We start from the raw sequence: 7,083 nt of genomic DNA, 5'->3' as shown, positions 1-7,083 counted from the left end.
ATGAATATTATGTGTAATTTAAATGTTTGAAAATTTGGTCAATGATGTAACTAGGTAACTAAAACATATCTTAGATATGAGTTTATGATGGTAATTTTTTTTAAGCGCATGTGTTAATTGATTTATTAATTACAGTTAAATATTAATATTATGAAAGAATGCACTTGGACAATATATAGTTACAAAGCCAAAACATAAAGAATATATGAAACAGAAACCATAAGTTCGTTAATAGATAAAAAACAAAATAAACAAACGACATCTTTAAAATATTATTGAAGATATACTGAATTATTACATTATGTATGGTCGTTAGATATGAAATTGGCGTTTTGTCGTACAGGCCACTTTAACAATAAATATCTCCTCTTTGGTTAGGAATTCCAAATTCAATTTTGCTGCTATTTCTCGTGTATTCGTTTTTAAAAATCATGATTCCTTTCATTTACCCGTTTTATTTTTTTTATTTGCATCAGTCTATTTATATACATGAAATAGCGCGTTACTTACGACCAGTTTTGCAGAAACGGCTCGAAGAATTAATGTATAATGTAAGATAACGCTCGGGGATTCGTCGCAAAAGCAAAAGTTTAATAACTACCTAAACCAAATTAAAAATGAAATAAGGGCACTGAATCTTTCAATAGAGGAAAATATTCCGGATACGTTTAAACCACACCTTAACCATTCAGTCAAATTGATTACGTCACTTGAACCAGTTTAGCGTTGTATACTATTGTATACTACGTATATTCTATTGTACCCAAATTATTTCCTAATGAATACTCATTCAAACTCATTTAGAGGGATTAGCATGATAAATATGTATAGTGATAAGTTTAGATAATAAAACGTGGCAATGATATATGATATTTTACTAAAATTGAAACACGAATAGACTTGGTTTTGGATTGTCTTTGTTTGATAACATTAGGGCAAGAAAGATTTTACAAGCGCTCGTTTTTGTGTGCTTCTTCTTTCTTCCTTAACATAGTTCAGGAGAGGTGTACTGGAGGCGGAGTACTTGAAAACCTTCGGTAATGGAGAGTATGAAGAAGAAAGTTCTTCTAAGTACTATTACGGATGTATTTTCCACTTATTTTTAAAACGTGATAGGTAATGTAAGGTGTGGTGAGAGAACGCAGACATCAGGTCCGGATTGAGAGGTATGAAGGCCTCTGGCCCCAAATTATTTTCCAAATAAATGAACAAGATTTTTGTCAAGTTTTTCAATCAACAATTTATTGTGAAATCAAGTATATTATTTTAGTATTTACCATTCGAAATGTGAAAATTATTTTTTCCGAAGTCTATTCCTACAAAAGAGATCATTACTCTCCTTTGTGGGGGGCTTTAGCCCCCGTTATAGACGGATCTACTTAAGGGCTTTTTGGGCTTCAGCCAATGGCCATGTGGATACAAAGTTATCAAGTTATTTGATACAATTCTAACATATGACACTTTGTCAAAAGTACCAACGTTTCACAAAACCTATCTACCTTTCACATAAATTCTCCCTTTCCCTTGAATAGTTTATTACTCTGTAATATAACAAAAACCTTAGCCACAGCAACGCTTTGTCGAGTTTGCTAGTTGTTATATGTTTACTTTCGATATACATACTGCCAAAAGCTGTTCAGTTCGGGAATGCCCTGAAACAACCTTGAGTTTCCTTCGCAAGGCACGAGTTGAATGCACGTATTTGTGAGATAAGGGAGGTTGTCAATACAATATATTTATCAGCGATAAGATGCCACTTCAGAAGGTACACGAACATCAAGAATCGAAGTGAACGTTTTGAATCGAGAGCCAAAGTTTACGTTACATGAATATTCACGATCACTTTTTTCTCCTTTGATAAAGAGGCTCATCATCAGATCATCATGAAGACGGCGGGTCTTCATGATGATTTAAAAAATATTTATATATTTATTAAAGTTCTCTATATCTATATGTTACAAACCCTTTTATCTAAAAGTATGACAATTTAGGTTAACATAAATATAACAAAATGGTTAAAGAATACACTTAAAATATATACAAATTATGGTGTGTACCCAGAGTTGTATCAATTTACATTACCTATCGTCAGTCCCTTGTGCAGAGGCCGAGAGGAATCTGTGGCTTTCCAACGAACAGAAATCATCAGAGCAGTGATGAATGAAGTCGATCAGATGCCTGCGAAGTGCCTAGGAAACTCTTCAGCTTCTTGACGGAGCTACAATAGCTTAATAAGCCAGCATTTACGCCCAAAGGACTAAATAGCGTCTAATTACGGAAACTGGAACGGAGTGGAGTTTGGAACTTTTCATTTTCATTACAAAGTTTCTTCCAATGTTTGTGACTTCTTGGAGAAATGATACAGTGAAAAAGTATTACTGGTAGTTTCTTTATATATGTAAGCAGTCATCAGCCGTATAAAGATATAATTATCTAAATTATCTAGAATTGATACGAGTTGGTGTTGAATTAAATTGTTTATAATTTAGTTTTTCATTTATTTGCGCTTGCAATAATCAAATGAACACTCGCGTTGTATTCGAGTTGTTCCAGCCTCTTGTCCAAATATTGATAATAATATTATTATCATATTGATAAAGCGTTAAACGTTCATTTACATTGTACAAGTCGAGGTCACGTATACCTGTTACCAAATATTCGACTATATCTTTATACTTATGGTAAATATAGCTTTATTTGAAATACTTTTACACTTAAAACTCTGTGAGGCTACCTTATTAGGCCTAAGATTTTTGTATCTGTTTCATGAATTGTCAATGTAATAGTCAATACGGCTCCTGTGCCTGTCACACGCCGTCGACTTTTAGGTCTAAGGCAAGCCGGTTTCCTCACGATGTTTTCCTTCACCGATCGAGAAATTTTAAATGCGCGCATAGACAGTCTATTGGTGCGCAGCCGGGTATCGAACTTACGACCTCAGGAACGAGAGTCGCACGTTAAAGCTACTAGGCCAACACTGCTCATCATTTTACCCTAAAACAAATTTTTATATCTATCTCATACTTTGAAGGTATCTGTGTCCTTTTCTGGCAAATGCTTCTTCCAAATACTGCCATTCCTCACTGCACTGTGTCACTCTTTCCTATGTACCACTCTCTGCCATATACCTGCTGTTTCCTCAGTCTGTTCTATCCACCTTCTAAATTGTCTTCCTCTGTTTATACTTATAATAATGTTTTGATGAATTTGAATTTCCTTAACAGGGTCCTGTTATCGTGGTGTTGCCTTTTATTATTGCTTACATTTGCAGATGTTACTGAAAAGATTTGGGAGTTATTTGGATAATTCGCGACTGTCAAGAGCGAGCGTAGTAGATAATTGGAGATGCCTTCCACCCCAGTAGGAGACATAGGACATTAAGTTAAATTACAGTGAAGTGTCTTTTGTGGATTAGGTGGTTGTCCCTCCGTTTATTCAGGCTTTGATTGTACTCTCACAAACCCAGCGTTTGCGTAAACCACATCTCTGTGTGTAAACTTTCTGAAAATAATTGTGCCTATTATTATATATGTTTATATCAGTAGTGTTACTCTTCTTTTTATAGATTTTTTCCTCTTATCTATGAAACAATTCAAGGACAAATCTATAATTATAACTTGTTTATGTTTTTGATGTCTTGTGTTTGTATCTGTACGTATCTGTCATTTACTTATTGAATAAATAAACTAAAATATAATATATCTATATATATAAAAGAAAGTCGTGTTAGTTACACCACTTATAACTCAAGAACGGCAGAACAGATTTGGCTGAAAATTGGTATGGAGGTAGCTTAGAGCCAGGAGACGGACATAGGATACTTTTTATCCCGTTCGACAGCGTTCCCGTGGGACTTGACATGAAACGTCAGTCACTATAAAACGTGGTATAACAAAAAGGAATCAGACTTGGAATAAGAAAACGCAAATGATAGCTATTGACGTATAATGACAGCTATGTAATGAATATTCAAACTATTTCTATTAAATAAATAATTAACAATTATAATTTAATGATAGTGCCATTGCCCATTCGTATAAACAGTGAACTATAAAACTCGGTATGGTTGAAAATTTGAGTTTTCAAAGACGATCGAATCTTTCCCGACAATGCCGTAATGCAAGAAGAATTCGAAATACTGCAAATGAAAGGACTGAAGAAGAACAACAAATTGCACGTGAACAGCGCCGCGATAGTATGGCACGACTTCGTGCTTCTCAATCACGAGAGCAAATATGCAACCTATGTACTAAAATACAGAAATAATAATGAAGGATTAATGTAGGTATTTAATTTTTTTGTATTTTTTTCCAATAAAAAAAAACCTGCTTATTTAATGCCATAAAGGCGGAACAAAGTTCGCCGGGTCAGCTAGTTGAATATATAAATTAATTGTCATGATGTCTGCATTTGACATTCAATTTTTTTAACGATTTTATCATATATTTATTTCGTTGCTACAGCTATCATATATTATATATAACAATTAATTCAAATAATTATACCACAGATGTAGCCAAATATATTATAATTTAAAGGTTTAAAGACTTTATTTCTCAAAAAAGACAAAAATTGTCACTTATATGCGAATAATACTTTAGATAAACATCACATTGTAGTCGTTCTCAAAATAATTACAATAAAACGATAGCCGTACACGCAATAAACTTAAAAATAAAAGTAAACAAAGACATGAATAAAAATTAATTATAAGAAATTAAATTAAAAGTAACTTTGTCTTACACTTAGCTTCGATTTGAATGTATTGAGTAATATTTGTTATATTTAGTTAGTTTACAATACAGCTGTTGTAATAATAAATGCCTTTTAGTTCTATGTATGAGTGTCCTTTTTTTGACAAAGGCCTTCTCCAAATCTCGCCATTCCTCTCCGCACTGTGCCACTCTCTGCCATGTACCACTTGCTTTCATTTTTAAACACCCATTTATAAAGGAAACAGGTTAACGTCAGAGGACATAGTTGAATATTCTACAACATAATACATTGTACCGCACCTTATCTCCTAATGGATTTTCTAGTATTGCATTTCGCAAACACTTACATTATTAGAAAAACGTACAATGTAGCTGATTAGATAGTGAGATACATAAATTATGTTTAATTTATATTAGCAGCACAGTTTAATGGGAATATAGGAGACGAGAGAATTATTAGCCTAGTGGCTTAATCGTCTTGTTGATCTTACATTTGATTCTCTAGCTTGTAGGTTCGATCCCCGGCTGTGCACCAATAAACTTTCGTCTATGCACGCATGTAAGATTCGCGTGAACGGTGAAGGAAAACATCGTAAGGAAACCGGCTTGACTTAGACCCAGTCGACGGCGTGTGTCACAGAAAGTGGATCACATACTTGCCCAATATATAACAAATACTCACGAGACAGATACAGAAATCTGAGGTCTAGACCTAAAAAGGTTATCTCTAGTTTCCTTGTTTCTTTTAATTATTTGATACACCACATTATAAGATAAAAATATGTTGACTGATAGTTGATGCACTATTTGTTTTTGCGTGTTTTATAAAAAACACGCTTTTCCATTAATACCTATACGAATGTATAATTATGTATATCGTGTTTAAGTTTAATCGAAATTTAAAAATTTAGATTATTATACAACAAAATAACTAATGGAAGTAATTAATAAATAATTTTTAAGGGTTATATAATTGTATAACACACATTAGTACGATCGTATATCATAAGTCTATCATCACACTCGTTCAGCGTGTTGGCGTTGGAACCGGTGAGACCTGTTGACAAATGGAAATTTCAATTATACTTACTAATATTATTTAAATGAAACGGATAAAAACATTATGTTTTTTCGTTTGCGAAATCACTCAAAATGTCAGAAAATTAATCATTGGTAGTACAGTAAACTCTATGGTAGTAGATATAAGTACATGTATGAACGTCAACAGAAAATATGTTTAATGGATTTTAAATTTACATTTACTACCAGTTCGCAAGTCAAGGGCATAGAGCGGGCAAGAAACTCTCGACCACTCTTTTAAATCGCCAAGTTTTGTTTCATACAATTTTTTTGAACTGGAGCCAATCAATCCCAAGGATTAGGGTAATTTAAATAATCGTCATATTTATAAAAGCTTTATTGATTAATTTACGTTTAAGTAGAGTTTTGAATTTATTCAGTGATTTAGTCTCAAAGTATAGTATAGTATAGTATAGTATAGTATAGTATTATGTATGTACATCTCGAATTATCTATTATTACTGTCTCGATACATAAGACAGACACTCACGAATAAAACCATGTTCAAAAATAATGTATAGACTATACTATACTGTTTTTCGCAACTCTAGAGTTGGCTACGAGAAATTGATAAATATTATAGTGATAAACAGAAAGAATCTTGCTTTCAGGAAGTAAAACTACCTATAAATAACATATTTTTTAGAACATACATACGGTTCAGCTGATGGTAATTGATACCGCCGCCCATGGACACTCTCAATGCCAGAGAGAGGCAACGCACTCGCAAGTGCGTTGCCGTGAATAATATATAGTCACTTCGTTTTCTGTAAAAATGTTATTATACTACTCTCCAAAATTGATTTGAAGTAATGGAAAAGTCTAAACTGGCAACACTGCCAATATTTAGTCTGTTAGTCAAGTAACAAATAGTTATATTCAACCGTTGTTCGTAAATCCACTGTCCGTTTTGGGCCAGAGCCAAGATGATAAACTCGTCTTAGCTTAAATTAACTCTTTGAGAATGTACGATATTGTCCATAGTTAATTCCTTTTATTATCTGTCAAAGGTTTGACAGTAAATCGGATACTTTATTGACAGCGAGAGACAGCGTGTTCATTTAATATTCTATAGTCTATTAACGTCGAATTCCTTCGTTTCTGTGAATTACATTTTGTCCATCCAAGAACTGGATTTAAGTTTAGTTTTAGGTTTTGATGTTCCTTTCATTTACATTAGATATGGAAATGGGTCACTGTTTTTCATTGCGCCCTGAGGTAGTAGTATCGAAGTGAAAGAAAAAAGTAACCTTTGTTTACATTAGCGACGCAAATGACTAAATAAATT

Source organism: Pieris rapae, chromosome 9 (genome assembly GCF_905147795.1).
Source record: "Pieris rapae chromosome 9, ilPieRapa1.1, whole genome shotgun sequence".
NCBI lineage: Eukaryota > Metazoa > Arthropoda > Insecta > Lepidoptera > Pieridae > Pieris > Pieris rapae.
The sequence above is the reverse complement of the archived record's forward strand: the minus strand, read 5'-3'. Positions refer to the sequence as shown.